General features: G+C 39.6%; 1 non-coding gene and 1 pseudogene across 1 annotated transcript; one reads left to right on the top strand and one right to left on the bottom strand.

Annotated features, from left to right (window-relative positions):
- Positions 1 to 881: 881 nt before the first annotated feature.
- Positions 882 to 984, bottom strand: LOC149213596 (U6 spliceosomal RNA). Its single transcript, XR_016251518.1, has one exon. It is a non-coding gene; the product is annotated as a U6 spliceosomal RNA (small nuclear RNA).
- Positions 985 to 25398: 24414 nt separating this feature from the next.
- Positions 25399 to 26265, top strand: LOC149213595 (cation/calcium exchanger 4 pseudogene; annotated as a pseudogene).
- Positions 26266 to 26522: the final 257 nt, after the last annotated feature.

Raw genomic sequence — 26522 nt, 5'->3', positions numbered from 1 at the left:
CCTCACTTGGAACAATAGCTAATAATATATGGGAGATTTAGGCCAACCTAGAGATTATCCACCAATAGATGTATGATGACTAAAATGAGATTGTAACCTACATCAACAATGTTTAATATATCAAGGGAGAAATTCTGGAGTAGTTGGCTTCTATGCGATGCAGCCAATGCCACAACAATGAGTGTATGGATGAGATTGAGGTGCGTCTAGCACACATTGACGGCCATGTCCATAAAAGTCATGACCCTACAACGACTTCGATGGGTCAAGCTCTAAATCTCCCTCCCTAATATGCAAAATACATAATGCTTTCTAGTTCTATATGTGTTTTGGTTAATCTGGCCATTTTGTTCTTGGGATATATGTAAGAAATGGAAACATTGTTTATGTTTTTGTCTGGCTTTACTTGCTAACAAATCTGGTTTATTTACATGGCTGACAAAAAAAAAAATTCTCGATCTAATTTAACATACATAACATTTATTATAATTTATAATTTATAACCATAGCTCAGGTTTAAAGAACTCTAAGTTTGGTTTAAAACACCTATGCAGGGATAATAATTTATTTATTAATATATTATGTTAGATTTTATACTTACGTTTAAAATAATTTAGTATACATAACATTTTTTAATATGATTTAAATTTATTGGTTGCAGTTAAAGAACCATAACGTAGGTTTAAGGCACAAGACATTGGAGAATATATTTCTTAATATAATATTTTATAATTAACATTATTTTATAACTTATACCTACATTTACAATAATTTAATATGATATGTATATATCGGGGTTAAAGCATCATAAATTAGGTTTAAAGCTCCAAGTACCTAATAATATATTTCTTAATATAATATCTTAAAATTTACAACTATCTTATGGTTAATCTCTTCTCTCGATTTGTGCATGCCATCCTTGTGCAGGGGTCATGCTAATCTTCTTTGTATCATTCCAATTTTATTCGATGTCTCCGAAGAGACTCTTACAATTAAGAATCTCATTTAACATATAAAACATTTATTATAGTATATAATTTATACATATAAGTCAGGTTTAAAGCACTATAAATTAGGTTTAAAGCATTAGCATAGGAAAAGGAAAAAACAATAATGTAGTCAAGCTTGAAAGGATACAAATAATGCATAGAGTTTACAGGTTATTACAAGGAAAGGATTGCACAGACAAAATTTCAGTACAAAGTTTGCAAGTTGTTAGGAGAATAGGATTGTGTAGACAAAAGGTTAGTAGCACTCAACCATTTTTTTATTTACCATGTTTATACTCCTCTTTTAAACTTCTTCCCCCACATCTTTGGGCATATTTGGAATAGGATATAGGGTTCAGCGTTGGGCATATTTGTGGCATGGTTTTTTAGGTTTAGTTTGTGTGTGTATTTTTTCATTTTACCAAAAAATAAAATAGACTGACTTCAATAATGCATCATAATTAATGGCTATTTTCTTTTTTTTTACTATAGGTTGAGGTTCATAATCAAGTTTTGAATCAATGATTACATTGTTTGCATTCAAAGTGATAACAATTAACTCTATAGTGTTACCTATATATGAAGAATGTTAACAATATGTGAAGAAAATTCAAGGTTAAACATTTTTTTATTTTATATGCTCTTGTAATGACTTAGTTTTTTTGGTTGCACCACAACTTACAAAAAAATTATAAATACAAAATTCAAAAGTGAGAAAAATTTGTGACCAACTAATGTGGTTCATGATCAAGACAAAGTGAGAAAAATATTTTTTAATTATTACTGTAAATACGATTTTATAATATTGTTTTTTTTAGGTTATTAATGTATTCAAATAATTTTATATATGTTGATAGAGGCATTAAAATTTAAAATATACTCTTTACCACATTCTTTTATTTTTTCACCATGTTTATTGTGACACCCTCCTCCCACATCTACCCAAGTAACCAACCAATCGAGGTAAACATGTGACAAGAGGCTACTATGATATGATTCAACCTCATAGGTGACCTTACAAAAAAATAATCGATAAATAGGTGACCAACCAATGGCCTTTCACCTTCCTTTTCTCCTAATTTCCTTTATTTTGATAAATAAATGCCAATTAATGTATCTTTTCCTTTCCAAATCCTTTGTCATTGCATTTTCCATTTTCCTTTAGCCATAATAACTTAAATGAACATCCACACTAGGATGTTTTGCCCACCATTCAGCTTGGAATACGTCTCCCATCACCGTGGCCTTATATATTTTTACATGGAATGTATCACTACGGTTGTTATAGAACCCTCCCCTTTGGTGGAACACCATCCTCGTTGTTCAATGACACCTATAACCAGCAAGACCCTTGACAACAAAACATACTGCCCATGGAACTTTATAACATAGCTTGTTGCAGTATTTACAATGACCATCTACTAAAACATGACAAATATATCGTTTAATGGAGCTTTATAACGCAACTCATTACGATATTTTCAATAATAACCACATATACACACATACACATTCACTTCACCTTGAAAATAATCATACTTTCTATGGATCTTTATAAATCCAGCTCGATACAGTATTTACAATACTACATGCGCATATACACATATGAACATTTTCTTAACCAACAAATAAAAGGATACGCTTCCCGCATTCGAAACAAGGGAATCTAGAGGCTCACAACTCCACCCTCAAAGTAATATTAGGATTCAAATCCTTCTTAGTAAGTCGAGAATCCACTGCAAGGTCAAATATGCATCCAAAGTCCACTTATCCTCTCAGGGAATAGTTACCATCTCATTGTTCCAGAGCACACTCCCTATGTGCATTTCATTCCATATGCAATGCTAATTACCAAAACTAATATATCCCTAACCTTCCCTTCTCTCCTACATAATCCCTCAGGAAATCTGGTCACCCCCTTTCGTGCAATCACTCATCTTCCAAGTTTCCCAGCACCTCCTATCCCGGGCAATCCATCCCTTGGAAAGGATTACTTACATTGGAAGATCAAAATCTAAGGCATATATCTGCATCTAAACCATCATACTAGTCATAGCATGCTCATGTAAATCAATGGACACTATTGGTAACAGTGTCCCATAATGGCCCTGCTCCTGAATACTTTACCAACATATTGGTGCATGTTCCAATTCCTTTTGTCGTTGATGCTAATGCTTGCAACCGATTTCAACCACCTAACTGGGAATTTCATACTTTCCTGTACCAAGCAAATAACTCCCATTAGATTCGAAATAAATCGAAATACACTCAAATTATACCTCATTGGTGGCCCATCAGCAAGGTACACTTTGCAATTCTATTCGTTTCCTATCACAACAACTCAAACTAGCATCTTTCACCAAATCATCATGTAGAAACATATTGCATCAGGTTAGCTCAAAACACAACCATCATAAATCACATGTAACCATCATAAACCATAATCATAGATCACATGTAATCATCATAGACTAGAACCATAAATCACATGCATAATAAAACTAAAATAAAATATTGATACTTATCCTCTAATCAATCTTTAGCTTCTACCTCTGTCCTTATTCCATATGCACTCTAGATCGGTTACCACACCCAAAAAACCAGTGCCTTCCCCTAAACCATGTGCACATACCCATAGTGTGCATCACACACATACAACCACACATGACATACAACACCATGCAATACATTCTCCTACACCTAACATAGAACACAACACATACATCAATACCTAATGTACAATGCCACACAATACATGTCCCTACACCTGGAGTACAACACAACACAATAAATGTACTACACATAGTTCAGCACACGAGTACACAATAAGTCACGATACCACAACTACACAATGCACATACATAATCCCACATGCTTGCAACACAACATGTACACAATACCACATGTACACTAGTACCATATGTAGATCATGTGCACAGTACCACTTGTACACAACATCACCTGCACAACGTGTACAAAACATCACATGTACATGGAACCACTTGCACAATGCGTACACAATGTCACATGTACATCGCACCATCTGTACAACGTGTACACAATACCATATATACATAGTACCACATGCATGAAATGTACACAACACCACATGTACACAACATCACATGCACACCATGTACACAACACCACCTACACACAACACCACTTGTACAACATGTGCACAACACCACATGTACAAACATGCACACATCACCATATGTACATAGCATTACATATACAACATGTACATAGTATTTCATATATAACATGTACATAGCATCATATGTACACAACATTGCATATCCAACATGTGCACAACACCATATTCACACAATGTCGCATATCCATTATTTGCACAATACAATATGTACACAACACCACATATCTAGCATGTATATAGCACTATCTATACCCATCACTGCATGTGCAATATTCACACAACACTATATGTATCGCCCTATACATCACATTGCATAAACAACATCTACACACACTATATTTACACAATACCACATGCACACAACATCATAGATGCAACATGTACAATATATACACAATAGTAGTACCACACATCCAAAACCACACTATCTCTACCAGGAAACCTTGATTCTAGTGTCTCTTCGCCATCCATGGTTATCCTAGCATGCCATGTACCACACTGCTTTCATTTCACCGATACATCCCTTAGTATAGCATGTACATAACATAAACATAGGCATAATACAAGAATATAATATCAATTCATATCCACATGATACTAACCTCATATATTTGTCATGACTACTCTTCCCACTTGATTCCTCATAACCAAGAACCTCTTCATGCCATTCACCTGCATAGGCAATCATTTATCCACAAGAATGATCCTTGGTGACCCTCTCAGACAAGGACATAGATACATAGACATATACATATATATAAACATTAGCATAAACAATCATGATCCATGATAACCCTGTAATACATGACATACATACATACATGTATACATATATAGACATCAACATAATCATGTTCATAACATAATTACCAGATATCATAAGGTCAGGGTTAAGAGAACACCCTTTATGCGTGCAACACATGCACAACATCGGGAACAACAATTCCCAACATATCTAAGGCATATAATGCCTCCAATCCATTCACCTTACCTTTCTTGATTACCTTTCCTATGGTTGTCCTGCTATTGTCCATTTACACTAATGGACCCAACCATTCCAATTGGTTGTCATACTATTGCCTTCAACTACCCTTATACATGTATCGAGCTTCATCCAGGTCTTACATCACTTGTTGGGTACCACACAAATCTCCCCAAACTACATTAACTTTCCTCTTTCCTAAAACAATTCCCAAGACTCAAAACATAAAAGTCAAGACAAGAAACAAACAAGAAGAAAATCATGGAAAACCAACAACAATATGACACCACAACCCAAGTGACATGGCCATGCACAAGACGTAAAAAAAACCACAATCAAGCACATCAAATCACCAAAATACTAAAAACACATGACTGATAGCGAATGCCATGACTCAATCCCCATGGTTCCCAATGCTTCCAAGGGAAAGCTCAACCTGAGCCTTCTTCAGGATTTCATGGCAACGTTTTTCCATGAAATCCCTTGTGCCATACCACCATCAACACATAGCTATTAGTGCATAAATAAACATAAAAATACACTATTTAACTTACCTTTATGTGGCAAGCACGTTTCTTGCCACTGAACACATCCACACCATCTCTTAAGGGACTCCAATTCCGTTGACATATCCACATGTAACTAGAGACTAGTTCACATACCCATCAAAAACTTTTTCATGAATATAGCACATATCCACATAATTTTAGACAAGATTAAGGTTAAGAAGACTTCTTGTATGCAAAGAACTCATTCGTTTGGAATTATGGTTTCCAAACATAGCCAAAGGAATTCTTGCCCAATTCATTTCTTTTACCTTTTTACCTTGTTGCAATCAAGGCTTACTATGTATTGTCACATCACCCAAATGTTAGTTATATAAACATATCAATTTTTACCTTGTCATGCTAATACCAAACATGTTTTCCTATAACTGTTTACACATGTCAATCACATGTTCCAAAGATCAATGCAATATATCTATTACTTGGAAATCAATCTTCACCAAGACTTAGAATCGTCTCATATTCCATAGTTATCTCATATTCATTGGACATAATGCTACAACTATCACCTACTTACACTCAAATACATATCCACTATCTCAACACATTTGTGTTAGTATGACCATCTTAAAACAATATCATTTCTTCATGCAATCTTACAGACACATACTCATATCATGAAATTAATCTAACATTCAAACAAACTATAGATGTACCATGTTAGATAAATCAACTAGATGACACGATAAACATCAAACACTCAAACACCAAATATACGACATAATCAAATAGTCAAGCACCAAATATATGACATAAGAAAACTCATTCCTTAATGTATCTTAGGGGAGGCTATCTTGTCCACACAATCAAGCTAGATTAGCACAATATAAATTCAGAACATATCATCTCAACCATAACTAAGGTCATGATATCCTTGATAGTAATTAGCTAACATATTCACATCATAAACTCATAAACAATTATCATTCATGCATAACAATCACATATGCACCATCAGTCTAGATTAGTATGACATAATATCACAATGTATTAACTCATACAAGAATGTCATAATCCTAACCATTTGCATAGACAAATCCAAATTAGCATGATACATATAGCATCACGATCTTAATGTAATAACCCTAATCATCAAGTTACTGTCATATAAAAACAACAAGTTATATATCATACTCATCAACAACATATAACCTAATCATAAAGCTAACTATAATATAACAACAACAAATTATATATCATGCTCATCAACAACATATAAACTAATAATCAAGCTAACTATCATATAATAACAACAAGTTAACCTATAACATACTCAACAACAACATATAATATATAACATAACCATAATAGGTTAACCTATAACATACTCATCAAGTTACCTAACATAAAACACCAATAGCAATGCATACAACCATAGGTTATTATCATTCATGACTATCTAACACATGTGCATATCACTACAGTAATCAACTATCATCTATCATGTATGCAACCATAACATTAATAAACATGTACATAGACCTAATGTATATAACCCTAATGCATATAACAATCCATTAACTAACATACCTACATGCCAAACATACAATACCTGTATGATGATCTGCCCTTACCTTGAAGTCCATTGTTGTAACTTCATATTAATGATCTGCATCTTCTACTCTATCTCAGCCAACACATTAGCATCATAACATACCAATATCATCATGATGACCTAATTGCATACAATGACCTTATGCACAACAACCTTCACCATGATAATGTAGAGATAACATGTAAACACCGACATGCATAAAAATGCATATATAACCATACACTCATGACGATACATCCCATAACAAAACCATCAACCTTCACATGGCGACATCAGTACAAAAATTATCAACACCATGCAAATGCAACAAGCACAAGGACTAAAATCATAAGGAATACAAATGAAACCAGTATGAATGGATGACCAACACACCACCCATCCAGGTTGAGGGGTGAACCATGCTCTGATACCACTCTGTAACACCTTCCTCCCACATCTACCCAAGTAATTGGCCAAATGAGGTAAACATGTGACAATAGGCTACTATGATATGATTCAACCTCCTAGGTGACCTTAAGCACATGGAATCGATGGAAACACATCAAACATACCTTCCACATCAACAACAACACTCCTAGGATCCATATGAACCACTCAAGTATCATGCCCCTGGGTTCCACTGAGTTTTTTAACCACTTGACCTCTGGATGCTCCCATACTATGGGCATGCTAGGGTCGAGAGAGCTCTAGACGCTCCCACAAGCCTTCATGCTTGTGTCCAAGGACTATTTTTAGTAGGCTTGTGCCAGAGTCCATGAGATTTAAGGCACTTTTCGAGCCCAAAATTCCGACCACTGCCCAAAACTTGTTGTAACTTCTCGAATCCATTAAACACATGATGACAAGAATAATAAACGAAAAATAACTCCAGGACTAGGCCTCACCATTCCCAGATGGGAATGACATTCTATCAAACACTTGGCATCAATGCAATCTACAGGAGTAAACAACAAATTTGAGCATAGGGGTCTCATACTTATCTAAGAATCTATTCAAATTACACATAAGAAGATAGAAATCTAGGGCTTTTAGAGGCTAAACGTACACAATGCCACAATCTTTACAGATTTTCGTGATATTTTTAAGACTGGAAAATAGGATAGAACATTAGGGATTTCACTAAGCCAAGAAAGCTAATGCCACATTCTTTACAAATTTACTTTAGAGTTCTAAGACTGAACATTTTTAATGTTCAGGTGGTTCTTGGATATCTTCAGGCAGTTTCTATTTGTATGGAATCAAGAATTTGATACCTCAACATGAAACACTATGCTCCGATAGGTTTTCCCTTTCATCTAGTCTTTGTGCAATGGAATACGATCTTTAATGCTCTTTAGTGTCTGAAGAAGTCAAAACTAATGCATCAGGAAGCAGAGGCTATAAGAACGATTAGTAATGGAGGGAAACATTATCCTTCACAATATAGTACATTTTTGCAATTTTGGCCAGAATAGGCCGTCCAAGCACGCCATTAGAGATTTCATAAAGAAGCTCTTTGTTTTATTTAGCGCCAGTTGAAGTGGATAACTTTTTCCACATTCAGGGGTTACCTCTGTCCGATATAGAAGGAGGTCTTGTAACCTGCCATGAACTGCCTGTTTCTCTCTTTGAAATTTGCATGGAAAATCAGTGATGGGTCGAAAGTTTGGTGCAAAATGATACTTGCCGTAGAGCCAACAAAGTTCCAAAATTAGATCCAACTTCACCAATTAAAAACTGTAAACAGCCTGGAATCCTATCTTTAGGACAAGATTGTCTGAAACACCTCGAAAACTCAGGTATGTTACTACTATGCTTCCTTTCTATAGCCTGGAATTATTTCTTTTATTGTTGTAATATCCGTGATATAGTCTTGTTTCAAGCATTTGAAAGATAAACAGTGCGCAAAATTGCGCATCCAATCTCTGTCGGTAAGTACGAAAGGAGATGAAGTTGAATTAACAAAAAAGGAACAATTTTATAAAGGTACGATGGCTCCACAAAGTCGTTTGAAGTTTTCAACGTCAAAATTGAATGAATTTTTTAAATATTCAATTGTTAAAGGTCAAAAGAAGATCAAAAAAGGAAAGTTTTCATTCTTATTTTAAAAAAGGGGCTTTTTGAAATGTTTTTAGAAAGGATATTTTAAGGAGTTAAAAAAAATTAAAACATTTTTTTAAAGGTCTTTTAAATATAAGGAATTTTGTTTTAAAAGGATTCAAGGAATTTGTTAAAAGGCTCATGTAATTTGAAATTTGATGGTATCATTTGAAAGGGGATTATGTAATTTTAAAGAAATGGCTTATGTTATCTATCTTTTAATGTCTCATAGAGCTCATCTAAATTCCTTTAAAAACAAAGGGGTGTTGATGTTGGGTGTAAGAATTGTAATATTGTTTTTTTTTAGAAATAAAAACAAGCAATATAGGAGGGGTTTGTGAAATCATTTCTTCTATAGAGAATTTGTAGGCTGACTTGATTTTTCATCCAGTTGATTATGAGACTTTGTACTCAAGGTCGTAAGAAAAAAAATCCAATACTTTTTAGTTAGTCAAGCATAAGTTCCCGAAAGTTATATAGTAATTGTTATTGGATAAGTAATTATCTCACCACCTACTTCACATAGATGCTCAGCCAGAGTTGGATATCCCACTCTCTGTTTTAGATTTCTTTGTTTAATTTGGCAGTCACAATTTCGTTTTTAGTTTGTACTATTTTCCCTCAAGTGGTATCAGGGCCGGCCCTGGGCCTACTACCTCGCAGGAGGGCCTAGGGACGAGAGTAGAGAAATAATTTAAGTGGTTTCTTTGTCCATCGACTGATTAGAGTTGGAGCTGCCATGTTATGGAAAGAAATTATATAAGTTGATATTGTCGCCCATATTCGCTCATTTGAAGAGCTTATGAGGTTGAGTTGCATGGAGTTTAAGAACCATGCATGAATGAGCTTTGTGTTATTCGTTGTGTAAAAGGAGATGTAGAACCCATGAGCTTTGGGTGTAAAAGCTGATGTGCTGTGTGTAAATCACTGAGTGAGTAGTGTGAAGATTGATTTTTGAGATCTGTCTAAGGATATGAGAGTCATCACCAATTTGTTTTCCTGGAAAATTGTTGTGTGCAGCTGCTGAAGAAAGGACAAAACTCAACAAATCTTCGACTATGTTTTATTTTTTACATTGTTTTCTTTCAGCCATAATGAGGTCTAGACTATGACCCGATGTTTTGTTAGAGTTTCTGTTTTGAATAAGGGAGCTCACAATTTGCTCATGAATTCCATGGTTTGTTCAAAAAAAATTACCTGGAGAAATAGTAAATGCATCCATGTGAGCGTGGAAGATTGTTTATGAGATCCATCTTTGATCATGTCCTCTTAAGGCAACGATTTTTGTTTGGATTCTTGGCATAGTGAGGCCCACGTTATCTTTTGCCTCATCGTCATTTAGCTTGAAGTAATTTGTGAAGTACTTATCACTCTATTGGCATTGCAATTCTTGTTGAGAATTTGGAATATCGATAGAAGGAGACGCACAAACTTTACTAGAGTCATTGTTGTCCATGAATTGAGGGAACCTGTAAGTTATTTGGTCTGGATAGTTTAGCAGGCCGAAGCCCTGATCAATCGTTTCGACATCAAGAACCAGCAGCGTGAGCCAACAATATTCTTCCATGTATGAGCGATGCCCTTCAAAAGGGTGAAAGCACTGAGTTTAATGACGTACATGTATGTAAGATTCCATGGAACATATTCCATGTGGAACAGTTAGCATTCGAGCAGTTAGAAAGGAGAAAATTTCATGTGGTGTGGTAAGAATGGAATCGTTTACATGTTTTTAAACCTACGCGTTGAGTGGAGCCTACAATGTGAGGCTATATTTAATATGGTTGAAATGACAGAAATCGATATGTTTGTTTTATTCTTTGAATTCATCCTTTAAAATAAAGTGGCTTACATAAAATTTGATACATGGATTTGAGACATTGAAGAGGAGGGGCTTTGAAGTAAATTAAAGAGTTCATGAAAGCACCATTAGTGTGCATAATTTTAAAGAAGATGAGGTAAAGTAGATAGTTACATCTTGGGATGAAATTTAAATGAGCTTATATATTTGGATATATAATTGAACTTTGTATTTCTTGTATCTTACTTGACATTATTGTAATAAGGCATTGTGTTGTAAAGGGTAGATGATTGGTAGTATCTGACACCCTAAAGTTGATTTCTTAGGTGTGTTGTAAGCCTTGTTGAGTAAGATAGGCAGTGTTTATCCATCTTAGGAAGAGAGAGGATGTGATATCAAGTTGTGGAATTGACCACTAGATAGATGCAGAAGGTGTACTTGTATCTATGCTTGATTTGTAATTGTTGAGTTAGAAATGTAGTGTTTATCCCTCTTTAGTAGAGAGAGGATGTGACACCAAGTTGTGGAATTAACCACTAGGTAGACACGAGGGTGGTAAGTGTACTCATATCTAATATTGATGTGTAATTGAGGAAGTTAAAATGTGAGATGGAACCTGAATTTAAGGAATCAAGTCAGGAAGAGTTTAACATGATTGATGAACCATGTCGGTGAAAAGGATTCCTAGAGAACTGTTAAGTACAACGAATTGTACCCATGTACCTCGGCAGATGGATTTATTTTTATATGGACTATTGGCTTGTATGGGCATGACCCAGGTTCATAAGTGATTTAGCCAAGCAAAGCCCGGTACTATTGGCCCTTTTGGCAATAGTCCGTGGACCGCGGACTGAGGTCTCACCCGAAGTAGTATGGGAGGGTGCTAGAACTAGGTTTTCGCAGTCTGGGAATGTCTGATGAGCTTTTTGGAGATACGTGGTTTGACCCTGCATGCACGTCGCTGCGCGCACTTGTTATTCCTTCGCAACTTGTGATGTTGCTTTCGTGCAACCTTACTCGGGGCGCAACCCATATAATACCCAAGTCCCGTGTTATTTAATCTGTTATTACCATATTACTTAACTTGTGGATGTGAGATTAATGAGTGTTACAGCATATTCAGCGATCATAACAATGCCTGCAATAAAGAAACCAATATGAATGTAAACAAGAAAATGCACCACAAATACACATAAACATGAATCAACTTCTCTTTATTAATCTTCGATCCAGATTACAGACTCGACACCGCCTTGCGCACTCAGCTGTAGGGGTCCACGCACTCAGCTGCAGACTCTACTATGCCTCTGCACACTCAGATGCAGAGCCCCTTCCTACCATTATGACCTAATACACTTAGACTCTTCTTCTATGCTTAAACCATTCCTATTCTTCTCTCCACTTCACTATCTTTACACTTAGAGCCTCACTCTATTTATACAATCCCATGGTCCACGGACCATGGGTAGGCCGACATGACTTTACATTACATTATAATATTTTAGGGTGAACAACCCTATGACTCATCCTATACATCGTACTCCGTGCCCGCAATTCATGGAGTCTTACAAACCTTTGACCAAAACTTGGGCTCTGAGCCCCAAAACCTGTTGTGGGGGGATTCCATACCCAACAGCCCCCCAACACAATCATCGTGACTCGTCCTAAGTCACTCTGCTGGTGTAGTGATCTTGGCATGGAGCCCCTCCAACTGATCTCGTACTGCTCAGAGGTCCGCGGCACACTGTTCTGCAGTTTGTTGGACCTGTTGCATGCGCTCTTCTGATGCTTCTTTGTGAGGGTCAGCTACCTGCCTTAGCGCATAGAGTCCCTGCATCTGTGCAAGCTTGCCCTCAATATTTGCCATAATGGTGAAGGCCTCATCAATCCATGGCTAGATGCGCGCTTTGAGGAGTGCCTCTTCTATCTTACGGCATCCACCTGCTCTTTCAAGGCCCTTGCTTGCTGTATCTTTGCTAGCCGTTGGGTGAGGACGACTGTCTACGCAGTTCCCCTTACATTGTCATACTGCTCCTGTAGTTCACGTGCCTCTGTTTCCAGGTGCTGTATGTTGGGGTCCTCTTGCAAGGATGTGAGGACATCAAAGGCTTGGTTCATCATACCAGTACAATGCTGCACTTTCTGCCCAATTTCTTCCAATCCTATTTGAATAGCACTCACGTACTGCTCTCTAACTTCCGGAGGAGTGGAAGGCTATGCCTTTAGCCGCAACTCAGCAATCTGGAGGTTCAGCTCCAGTTGCACTCGCATTGTTCCTCGCGCACGCTTCAGACTCCACTTGCCAGATAGTGGATCCGCATCTCTATTGGTAGGTCTGCGGCGATGGAAAACTCTGGAACTCGCCAGTATGCTTCATCAAGTATTTGCAAGATCTGTTGGTTCTCTGTCACTAGTTCATCACGTTGCAGGCTGAGTTGTTCGATGTTGATCTTCTGCTCACTCATTACCTGGATCGTGTTGCCCTCCCTGGTGCAGAGCTCTGTTGTTATGCCATCCTATAGTTGATACAATGTGTCTCGTGGAAGGGCAGCCAAATTAAGGCCCATTCCCTTGATCCTGCTTATCGTAGATCTGTCATCTTCGTTCTCCACTGTTAACACTCCTTTCGGTAGCACTATGGTGTTGGCCATCTTTGTGCATAGCAGCTGCTCTGCTGCTGATGTACCTATTGCGTCATAGGTGGCTATAGTTCCTTCCTGTGGGGGCCGCACCTGAAGTTCCTGCAGTTATGCCCTTAGGGCCCCTAACACAATCTGCTGCTCCGACATGGCTTCCTAGAGCACTTCCTTAGTGACCTCGCGAACTGTGTCGCCGATGTCGTAGAGGTCGCCTTCTGTCAACGTGATCGGGTCAAAGGTCAATTTGGAGGCCTTAACCTTTTTCCGTGGACCTGATCTCTTTGTGACACGTAGCCTTTTCAGTTGGGTAGACATTGTATCGACATCCGCACCCTCTTCTGCAATGGTTGTGTCCTCTCCCTCCTGTCCTATAGACAAGTCTTGGCCTTCCTCTTGCTGCATTGTGGTGGCCCCTGTTGCCTACATTGTTGCTGCTTTTTCCGTGGCCTTTTCCTGCTCTATGGCTGCCTTCGCTGCCTCGCGGATAGCCCTTACCTCTGCAGCCACTTGTTCGTTGCACCTTTATTGGGCCAACTGCATGATACATAACTTGGTTGCATCCTTCTGCTTTTGTGCTGTTGTTGTATCCATCTCCGCCAGATCCGGGGCACGCCACTCGGGGGGCCATGATTCTAGCATTGAAAAGATCACATCATCAATAGCAATGAATGGGAGCTTGGTCCATTGCTGCGTCGGGTCCTTATGCGCCTTGATGTACACATTATGCATGTTCGCCTTGAAGTCTACAAAGCTCCACAAACTGCTGTACAATATGGGGGACAGGCGCGGCCATCTGTTGATATACATCTGGATGCTCGCCTCCATGAGCACCTAGAAGATCTTAGTCTCGTGAATCCACTTGGTGTCCTTGGTGGCCTAGAGCAACACGTACTTTGTGGCCTCTAGTAAGTCCTGTTCAATAGTAGGGAACTGACTGTCCTCGGGCAGTTCCCCTATTACCAGTAAAATAGACAAGAGAGACCACACATAGTGGAAGTTCTTGCCCTGCTCCTGGGCTTCCTTGCAGTTAGTCATCTCGCAAAGTAACTCGGCCCAATTGAATTGGACCCCCTCCGTGCATTGTTCTGCCAATGCAACTACCAGCACTAGTACCTCATCTCCGTGGCATTTTCTCATTACCTTCCCAGCCAAGAGTTGGGTGGCTATGCACACCCCTTTATATTTAATGTTGCTGATTGCATAACCTATCTTTTTATTCTCCAGTTTGTATTTTTTCTTCATGGCCTCTGCGAGCACCAAATCTCCACTTTTTTCGGCTATTGCCGAGGGGTCCTTTCCCTTACAGGGAAGCCGGGAAATCCTATGGATGAGATCCGCCATGATGGGAATAGGCTCCTCCAGCCATAAGTAGCCATCATGCACCAGGCAAAGTAACTGCTTGATGACGAAGATTATGATAGGCACGCGGTGAAAGTGTGGAATCCATAGTAGATGAAGTAATCCGGCCTTCTCCACACCACGCAGCCATTTCCACAGCTCTAGTGTTGTGACTGACCCCTCCGTGCTTTGCTTCATGAGGCTCTCTATCTCCAAGTGTGGGAACTTCTCGCTGTCCGCGAGGTCCCAATCTTCAAACTTCATTGTGGGTATGCGACCCAGGTGTGAGCCCTCAAACACAATTCCATCAAGGAGGAGCGGGGTCTGAAGTGCGCTCTTAGTGGCATCCAGGTCCTTTGGTATCTTGGTTTTCCCTTTCCGCGGAGGGATGTACTCGGGAAATTTTGCTGTAGAGCGCACCGGTTGGATGTCTTCTTCCATGTCTTTGGCTGCCTCTATCTCATCGACGAGAGTCTGTAGGTCCTCTTCTTCGTCATCTGTCTCAATGGTGACAACCTTGCCCTTTTCTTCCATTGAGAGTTTACTGAACTGCAGAATCCGCAGGGACATGTGGACTGGTCCCACTGCCTTCTTATCCTTCTTAGGCCTCGACATCCGAGGCGATTTTTGGATTCCCGGTGCATCCCAATCATCTTCGGGAATGTCCTGCATCGTGGGGTTCTACGCGGCTTCGTTGGTGGTACTTTCTACAAAACCCACACCTCTCCTGGTAGTCGTCATCCTGTTTGAATTGTCTGTGGTTGTTCGCGAACTTCGGGGCTCAAATATTGCTTGGTGCTCAACACTCTGTGCTCTACGTAACTGCTCAAATCTCAAATGAACAAGTGTTGTCTCGTGGCTAGCCCCTGGAGTTTTATAGCGCCTTTTGAATTTGAATTCGACCGTTCCCCCCAATTCTAAGTCATTAATGCTTTCTTGGCGGCAGATTGTCCCAAATCTTGCCCTTAATTCATGTCTTAAATGCTCGTCGCCCACTCCCTTTTGCCTTAAATCGGACATCCCGTCATGAACAGTGACACTAATGGTCACTTCCCAGCCTATCCGTGCAGTAGCGCAACGCCCCATGCGTAGGCACGAACCTTGGGACCTGCTGATTCTGCGCGCACTTCCCTTATTGTGCAGTTCCCAAACAGACTCCTTTAGAGTCTTGCACACTCTTTCAACTGCTTAGAGCACTAAGACAGTGCCTCCTACGGCTAGTCAAGTGGTTGTGCCACCTGTGCGAGACTTCAACTCGCCTTTTAGTGTAGTCCATGGAAACTACTCAATTGCCTTCACGACATCCGACGCCGCACGTTCTACTGTATGTAGTGCACTCCCCTGGTTACTGCGTTCTGTGAGGTGCGATCGTAGCCATGGCAGCAGAGTCATAAATTCTCACCAACACTCTTCTAATGCAGTGGTATGCTCATCCGTATTTGGCCTTTTCATCCTTGGTTTCTCGACAAGACATTCTTGCGTGATCTCATTTTCCAACCTCGTGATCTCAACATCTATCAAAATTCTTTTCTTCCTCAATCGTATCCGGTCTTTTTTGAGTTCGTGAAGTCTAAAGTTCCATTGCTGAATGGCTTTCTGAATCTTTATATATTCAGCCTCGCGTAGCTGTGTGATTTCTTCGTCCTGGTTATTACGCACCATCACAACTGCAGGAGCCATCACGTGCGGATTCCTTTTTGTACTCTCTTCAGAAATCACGGTTTCTACTCTGTTTCATACCTTTGGAATCATTTTTGCACTCACGGTTTTGCACAGGATCCTATAGGCCCAATGAACAGTTGGCACGCACAAGTCCCAATCAGTTCATCTCACCTGGTGAACCTTGTTCAGTACTCTGCACACCCTATCAAATGCTTCATCATGGATAATTGGTAGCGCACGTCGCCTTTCCTGCGGCTACAGTTTGTTCCAATTCTCTATTCTGGGGGTGGTGTGTGCTTGTACGGGTTGTACAACATATGTTTGTACCCATCGAGAAATGTGGGCGCGCAATTTTTTCCTCCGCTGCTGACTGGATTTCGTTCGAATTTGGGGTTTTCCAAAACGTAGGTGCATCATCCTTCTGCATCCGTGCCAGTCCTCAAAATTTCCTTGATGCGTACCCACCACCGTGTAGGTGTTGCGCGGAGTGCCCACTTCAACGCATCGAACTGCTGCTGTTCTGGAACTGTGCTTTCAAATTTGCTCAGAAATTCATCCACCACTGATAATCCATCATATATAGACAAATCCCTTGCCTCTGTTGTCATGCAACATAGTGATCTAACCATCATGTTGCAATTAAGCGTTGTTACTTCGTGTAGCTAATTCTGCCATCGCTCTACTTCTTCGTCTGAATCTAAAGTGCAGGAGCTTTCGCGCTCCCATGAAATTCTTCCATCTGCAGTCGGATTCACCCAATCCTGTTCTCACGCAGTTATCTTGTAAATACAATCGAAATCGTCATCACTATCATCGTCGCACACCAGTTCAATGTATCGCGCTCCTTCGGCTGGATCCAGCAGTTTTACTACACGTAGTGACTTTTTCTCAAATATCATTTTGTGCTTCTTCAGATTTATGACTCAGTTCATATCGGTGGCCCAGTCTATTCCTAGTAGCGCAGGATAAGGATTACTGTCATCGACACTCTCTATCACTTCAAAATATGCCTGCGCTCTTGCACCTTCAATATCTACTGTTACCCCTTGCAATCTTCCCATGGGAAAAAATTTCTATTGGTTCGCCATTCGTAACTAAATAGGGGACCATTGTAACGCGGGTCTGCCCATGCGTTTCCATGTTTTTTTTGGTAGTACGTTTGCATCCGAACCTATATCTAGGATTACCTGATCCATTTCATAGTCGCCGATTTGCACAATCAACCTCATTTCCCTTCTAGTGCGCAATGCATGCTTTCCCAGTTTCTAGACCATGCGTGGTTCTCCTGACCGCGCGCATCTAGTGATAAGTTCTTGTAGTCCTTTGAATACCTTGCTATCACGCAACAGTTTCATGCATGCCTCCAGAAAGGTAGTGAGAATTGAAGGATCCACTCCTGGTTCTAGTTGATCCTTACTACCTGAAATGGAGGCCTTCGTGAATCTCTTCTTAGCTTCCATGAATGTCTCCTTTACACGTTCTAAATCAAAATTAGGTTCCTTTGTAGGGGCCTTGCGAACCCACACACTTTCTTCTGGCTGCTTCCCTTTATCATCGCACGTGGTCATATTTCTCCTAAGCATCATGTTTACATTTAGGTCTTCTTCGCGTGGCTTAGACCTCATCATTTGTAAATTCTGAGTCGGAGGGGGCTGGAGTACCCCTTTTTCACACATCCTCGCTATCAGCAAAGGGCTATATTCTGCCTCATGATCAAACTGAGTACAATACAAACATGATATCCTTGTTGGGTTGGTACAATCGCAGGCATAGTGGCTTGGCCCCCCGCAATTGTAACAAATTAGTTGTTCACGACCCCTTCCTGGTCCCATTCAGCCTCGACCTCGACGGCGCCCCTGAAATCTAGTGCACGCCATCCCTGCATTTGGATCAAGGGCTTATGTTTCGGTTTGCACCCTGTAGGTAGGAGTCTGATCCATCATTAGTTCGTAGCTTCGGCAAGTGCATTCATCATGGCCTACCGACCTGCAGAAATTATAAAACAATTGTTGGGATGTTTGCATATACTTCTGCAACAGATGAAAATTATCCGTAGTATGTTTTCCTCCTATCTGATAGATCATGCACCATAATGCAAGTGCCACGATCGGCCCTACTTATGCCTCTGGTCTCAACGACATCGACCCTCCTCCTACCAAGTAGTTTCCGAACACTAGACAGTGATCCTTGTCGTGCCCTTGGCCTTTGCATTTTATGCACCATACTTCTTTGCGCGCCTCGGGACGAGGTGTCCTGTCCTATTTTAAACTCTACATTTCCAGACATAAATTCTGTAGTTGTGCATGGATTTGTTGGACTCCCAACCTAGGGTCTTGTATAGGGGTCTCATGTAATCTCATTGCCATCTCCAACGCTTCGACCTGGGTAGAAATTTTTTGCTTTGACAACGCCGTCCTTAAGTGCGGTGTGAGAGATGCTAAAAACCATGTGCGATGTTGTCCATCCATCAACTTCATATTGGCTTCGCGAATCTTACTCTTTAGCCTTTGGTCAAGATCTCAGGGGGTCTCGCCCGGGAGCATCGCGATCTCCTTAAACCCGATGATTGATTGTGTTTTTGACTTTGGCCTACTAAATTCCCTGTTCAGTGCAGCCTGGATCTCTACAATTCTTGTGTTTGGGTGGTTGTTAGAATGCTTGATATACCATGTTAATGCACAATCCTGCAGCGTGCTCACTAGTGTAACCTTCTTAATATTTTCATCCACGACGCCTTGTGCTTCCCATACTGCTCTTACCATGAACCAAAATTGGTCCGGATCTTCATTCCCCACTCTGAATACCGGTAGTTTGATCGCACTTTCCATATTGAACTGTGGTGGTGGCGGAGGTGGAGTGGTTGGAGATGGAGGTGAGGAGGGTGAAACGGGTGGTGGTGTGGGTGGAGGTGGTAACCGTGGAATTTGCTGCCTTATAAAATTGACCGTGCTTCTCGGAGAAACCTTCGTGAGCTCTTGCTCGCTCTCCCGCGAGGGTGAAATTAATGGATTGGTTTCTAATCCTTCACTACTTCCACTTCTATAGATCTTCCCGCTCCGCGTAGTCCCAAACATTAATTTATTCGCATAACCCACTTTTCACACAATAGCATTTTAATCCAAGTGTTCAAAGATTTAATATACTTACCTCACGGTCCCTTGATGAAACGTCGCTCCACCTCATTGTAGTTGACGATCGTGTCTACCACAAACTCAATGATAGATACTCCTGTGATCTGGCCGAGCCAATGGTCTATAGCTCACACAATCTTATCTTCTGACGCTTCTATCCTACGCACTAATTCTCAAGTCCACACTATTGGTTTGTCAAGCCTACACCTTCCTTGGTTGTCTGCTAACTTCGTGATCCACTCATACAACTCAGAAGGAAAGGATGTAAATAAAATTTCGTGGATTTCCATATGCAAGTAGCATTCCAACCACTGTTCCTTAGATACTCATGGAGTTATGTTTTCCTGCGTCGCGAACTCATGAATCTTCTTGTCCAACCACTCTTCAATTTCTTTCTTTGTTGGGTTCCAGTGGCACGACATCAGACATCCCTTATGTAGATCCCAGTCCTAGCAACGGAACCATTTGTTGGCTTGTATGGGCTTGACCCAGGTTCAGAAGTGATTTAGCCAAGAAAATCCCGGTACTACTAGCCCTTTCGGCAACCGTCCACGGAGCACGGACTGAGGTCTCACCCGAAGTAGTATGGGAGGGTGCTAGAACCAAGTTTTCGCACCCTGGGAATGTCTGACGAGCTTTTGGAGATACGCGGTTTGAGCCTACGCGCACTTGTTATTCCTTTACAACCTATGATGTTGCTTCCGCGTAGCCCTACTTGGGGCGCAACCCGTATAATACCCAAGTTCTGTGTTATTTAATCTGTTATTACCCAATTACTTAACTTGTGGATGTAAGATTAATGATTGTTACAGCATATTCAACAATCATAACAGTGCACGTGATAAACAAACCAATATAAATGTAAAGAAGACAATGCACCACAAATACACAGAAATAGGAATCAACTTCTCTTTATTAATCTTCGATCCAGATTACAGACTCGACACTGCCCTGCGCACTCAACTGCAGGGGTCCGCGCACTCAGCTGCGGACTCTACTAGGCCTCTGCACACTCAGCTGCAGAGCCTCTTCCTACCACTACGACCCAATACACTTAGACTCTTCTTCTATGCTTGAACCATTCCTATTCTTCTCTCCAATTCACTATATTTACACTTAGAGCCTCGCTCTATTTATACAATCCCATGGTTTGCAGACCATGGGTAGGCCGACATGAATTTACATTACATTACAATATTTTAGGGTGAACAACCCTATGACTCATCCCATACTTCGTGCTCCACACCCACAATTCGCGGAGGCTTACAAAACCTTTAACCAAAACTTGGGCTCTGAGCGCCAAAACTTGCTGTGGGGGGATTCCATGCCCAACATGGACATCAATAATCAATTATATATAGGTACAAGAGAGAGAAGAAGAATGCCTATTGTGATGAAAGTCCAAAGAGAAGATAATAACAACTAAAGACAATGTTTCTAGAGTTCTACAGATTACAAGATCAATTTGTATACATATTTAGAAAATCCTCAACAATTTTTTTTGGTGAGATAATTAAGGGGGGGAATGCTGGATATGTAATTATCTCACCACCTATTCATCACCGCCACACTGCCTTAGTCTTCACCCTTCACCGCCTCCGTCGTCACCATCTCAACACACCAAAGTTCGAAGGGCCAAAACCATCTAGCCTCATCAATACTCGAAGAGGCAAATTTAATTTATGCAACTGACTCAGATTTGTACAAATATAGATGCTCAACCAGAGTTTGTGTTATAGCTCCAAATATCACCCTTGGTATTTGTGATGCTTGGTTTATGGCCTAGGGCAACCCCTCCTTCTAGACTTGGTCCAAATATTTTAAAAATAGTGTTTTACTCCCTGTACGCTACTTTTCTCTGTGTTAAAAGCGTGTACACGTGGGTCAGTGTATACGCAACCCGCGTATATGTGTTAAAACACTTAAAAAAATTAAATTTCCTTAACTATGGGCGGAGATCACGGGGTTTACCTGTTGATTACCTATTAGTGCCATGGCCCAACTGTTCCCAACTTTTTCCCAAATAAAAAACTAATTTGGGGGAAGTATAAAAAGACTTCAATGGGAAGGACTTAAGGAGGAAGAAAAGGATAGAATTACTATACTGAGATTATCCCCTGATCAAGTCTGAAGAATCCATGTGCTTCAAGAACTTCCCCAAGTTCAAGAAACGCTTGTTTCCTTGAGTTTTGATGTGCTCTCACATGCTTGGAGATATCATGGTATTAGTTACGGAAGGAGGCTGTTGAGGACTGGGACTGGACGGACCTAGAGGACGGTTCCGCTTGGAGCCGGAAGAGGAAGACTCAGGTGAAATATTTCCATGTTTTATTATAGTTTTCTACAATAAAAAGAAACGCTGTCTTGTTCCCGATATCGACTTTGTTTATGCATCAGATGTTATTGTTATGGTTTATATATGAATGACTATTTCAATGTATAAATAACCATCTACTATATGATATAAAGTTGATTTCACTACAATGCTTTATCTATATGCTGCTATGTGTATTCGAATTGGTTGATTTGCAGGTTCAAAGATCATTAGGAGTTGTAGAGGATTTGAACCCTAGCTGGAACTACCCAAACGAAGGACATTCGAGTATGTTCATCCTTGCATAGTTAGTTTGTTTAAGCATGTTTCCTGAGTTGAATGCTTGTTTCTTGTTGTAGATTACTCCTGCTCTATTAGAGTCCTGACCTAAAGCCCTAGGGGACTTATTCCCTCAACAGTTTGATATCCCACTCTATGTTTTAGATTTCTTTGTTTAATTTAGCAATCGCAGTTCCATTTTTGGTTTGTATTGTTTTCCTTCAACTGTCTCTATCCAATTGCCCACTGTGCAGGTAGGCATATCACTGATTTTGGCAAGCCTTGGCATTTTCCTCTCTACCTGAATAAGGAAGAAAAGTACAGATGAATAATTGTCAGTATTATCCCTGGTTGAACAGGACAGGTAAAAACCACTATTTCCTTAAATTAGTTTCATCGTTTACCCCTATAATAAGTTATTGTGTCAGGTTTCTGAACTCTTCCTTGACACACATGAAATTCAGATGCAGTTTCTGCAATGGAATTGAAAATTTGTAAGAATTTATTGCACAAGAACATTCTTACAGTCCTTTCTTCTCAATTCTTCTCAATGCAAAGCAGATGCTGCAATGAGAATTTTTTCCAACCATCCAAAATAGTAAATATGTAGCTACTCCTTCCTTAGTCTTGTAGCTATTGCAGTATGATTAACGGATCAAAGATTTAACTGTGTCCTTAACATTAGCATTGAGATGATACACAGTAAAGCCTGCCATAGTCATTCTATCTCTCCATTTTCCTGTAACTTCATACCTCTCAATCATTTCTTTTCTCTCACAAGAAATTATGTTCACTGTGTCTCAGGCAAGGCATTGTTTTCCAACGTTCATACAATCTCTACTATCCCTTTCAAGTGTAGCATCTAGAGAATCAAACACTGATGAGTAATAGTTTAATGCTTCCATCAACCAGGGGAAGAAAGGTGTAGTATTAGTGTTAACCTCTTGTTCTACTACTGTGACTACTTTAGGGTTGAGAGACTTCAGTATCCTCAGAAGCCGGTCACGTGGGTTCTTTCTAGACACACTTTGATCGGGCATGTGATGCAGTTGGAATGCAAAATTGAATACTAAAACCTCATTTGGATTTATCTTAAGCATCCATGGTTGGACATTTGATTCCACATCCATATAGTGTCTTATCTTTATGTTGGGATCTGATTCCACATTAAGACTCTCCTTCTAATTATGTGTGTGTGAACGAAGTGGTTTATAAGGCATTACATGTGCCCAAAAGTTTTCCAATCTGGAAGTTCTTGGTATGATGCGATGGCATCCTCTTGCACTCTATTATTAACATCATTAATGGTTTTAGTGTTATGCCTTGTAAGCCCTCTTTGGTTTGTGCTTGTTATCTATGGTGTCCATGATAATTACTGTTCTTAGGTCTTACTCTTAGTCATTGTCTTAGGCAAATTTTATTTATTAAGTTCTGCTAATTTGGAAGTTCTCAGTATGATGTGATGGCATCCTTCTCCACTCTATTATTAACATCATCAATGATTTTAGTGTTATGCCTTGTAGGCCCTCTTTGGTTTGTGCTTGTTATTTATGGTGTCCATGATAATTACGATGAAGACATTTTTCACTGTGGGGTTAGGGTGAGAAGACATTGTTCACGCCAACCAATGGCTGGTGTTTATTTTTGTCGTCCTTCGACTAATAAAAAATAGCCATGTGGCATATGGACAGTGAAAACTATTGTCTCTATTGGCCGTTGACTAAGCGATAGATGAGGGAAATCGTGTTCCCTCTCTCTTCACTAGTAAGAAAGGCTCAAGATTCAAGGTCCATGCCGAATGTTGATATTATAGGTAGCCATTACTTTTATGAAGTCTAGGCTTCATCTTCCATGGCTATGATGGCTATTGTAGAAGATTGTGATAATTTGACAAAGATCTTCATCTGCATCGTTTTCAAGATTTGGTACAAGGGTGTTTGATTTGCGAAGTGTTTGACTTACGAAAACTGTCTCCGTCTTTGACATTTGCAGACTAAATGGAAAGGGTGACCGAATTTCGCGCCATCACCGCAACGTGGTTTTTTTGGCATTCTTTATCAGATTCCCTGTTTATTATTAAACATGTGAGAGCCATTTTTTGGCAGACAATAAATGGGGAAAGAGGTCTTCATGAACTTTCCAATGACAATATTTGATGCACAACCCACTAAATCAATGATTGCAAGTCAAATTCAGGTACCCTTTTGATTGTTTTTTCCATTTCAACTATGCCCATGATCATAATGTTGCACCTATATGCATTTTCTATCTAGAAAAAATATATGTTATCCTTTTAAATAATGGTTGTTACGGGTTGGGAGCATAGAAATTCCCAAATATTTTGCCTTCGAAGGTTGAATTACTCATCGCGCTTGTGGAAAATATGGAAAATCGATGACCCAAATTGTATTAGTAGAGTTGAGAAAATATAATTTGGTTTTTTGAGTGAAAATTATGGCAAAACCAGGTTTGGGAAAACTAAGAAAACACTTTTGCATACTATAAAATCTAGGGTTTTTTGTTCTGTTGTTTTCCTTTCTGACCGCAAAAAACCTTGTGAAATCCCCTCTTTTCCTTTGTGGGGATTCTTCAAAAGCCTCTTTTAGATGGAAGTCGAAGAGATTTGAATCCAAGAGTGGCCCAAAAGCATCACAAAAATGGATATTTAATAGAGATAATTCAGTTTTGGATATAGACCGCAACAGGTCAAAAATTCTTATTCAAAACCCATCATAACCAAGCCTTAATTTTTAAGGAATTTTGGCTAAAATCCCAACGGATAAGCAACAACACCCTGTAACAGAAAACTCGTCAAACACAAGCCTTGTGCTACCAAAATGGTTTGGAAATTATATAGAATGTTTAGTCTGATTCTCTATGTGCAGGATTGAAATAACACACAGAATATGGAAGCCCACAAGCATTGCACATCCGAGGGAGTTTTTTATTACATATCATTTTTCTATTGCACATGTGACAAATGGCCCATCTTTGGCTGTCATCTTAGCTCTCTAGCTCATTGTGTTATTCTAATGTTGGGTAACACTGTGACAAATTACTTTTGTTGTTCTTTAGAGAAATTGTCCAAGCTTTTGAAGCTACCACCAACAGTGGCCAAAGTGACTCTTCTTCCTATTGGAAATGGAGCACCTCATCTGTTTGCAAGTATTTCTACTTTCATGGGGACTGATGCTAGTGAGGTGGGACTCAATACTATTTTAGGAGGAGAAATTTTTATTACCTGTGTAGTGATTGAATTGGTTTCTCTATTCATTGCGCGTTCACATGCATAGATTGATCACCAAAGCTTTATACGGGAAATTTGTTTCTTCCTATTGACCCTTGCTTCGCTTTCTTTGATTTTGTTCATTGGAAATATTAATTTGTGGGGAGCACTAGCTTTTATTTCAATATACATCCTATATGCATTCACTCTCGTAGCAAATCAGTTTATGAGGAAACAAACCTGAAACTTAAAGTGGGATTCAATGACATCCATGCAGTCTTTCTCTGGAAGTATTATTCCTCTCAATTGTGAATATGAAGATGATTCCATGTATAGTCCTTTGTTGGATTTAGAGTCAACTACAGCATTGGTTGCTGGTCATGGACACTTGGATACTTCATTGCCTCAATGGATGTGGGCATCAAATGTAACTATTTTCTCAAACCAGGGTTTGTCAAAGACAATATAAGAGACTAGGCCCCTGTGGGAATGGAGTGAGGACAGTGAAAATTATCAAAGAAGGTGTTCTTTATTTGGCTTTCTATAATGTATATAGTGAAAAATTATAAAATACTGAAGGCCAAAACATTTAATTTGGTACAAATTTCAAATAATCCAAGGAAAAATTTATTCCTCTTTCCTTCCTTCTACCATTTAGTTTCATCATCTTTCCCAAATATTTGCCTAGGTTCAGGTTAGAATAACATCAAGTTAATTTTGGATTAGGATGGAGTTTGCCTTGACCAGTTAAGACCCCAACACGAATTTACTCAACCCTTAACATTGATGTTTTTCGACTGGTTA

The sequence above is a fragment of the Pinus tabuliformis genome, chromosome 1_1 (genome assembly GCF_031772625.1).
Source record: "Pinus tabuliformis cultivar Carrire ecotype Pingquan chromosome 1_1, CPIR1, whole genome shotgun sequence".
Classification (NCBI taxonomy): domain Eukaryota; kingdom Viridiplantae; phylum Streptophyta; class Pinopsida; order Pinales; family Pinaceae; genus Pinus; species Pinus tabuliformis.
Note: the sequence above shows the minus strand (reverse complement) of the source record. Positions and strands in the feature narration are given on the sequence as shown.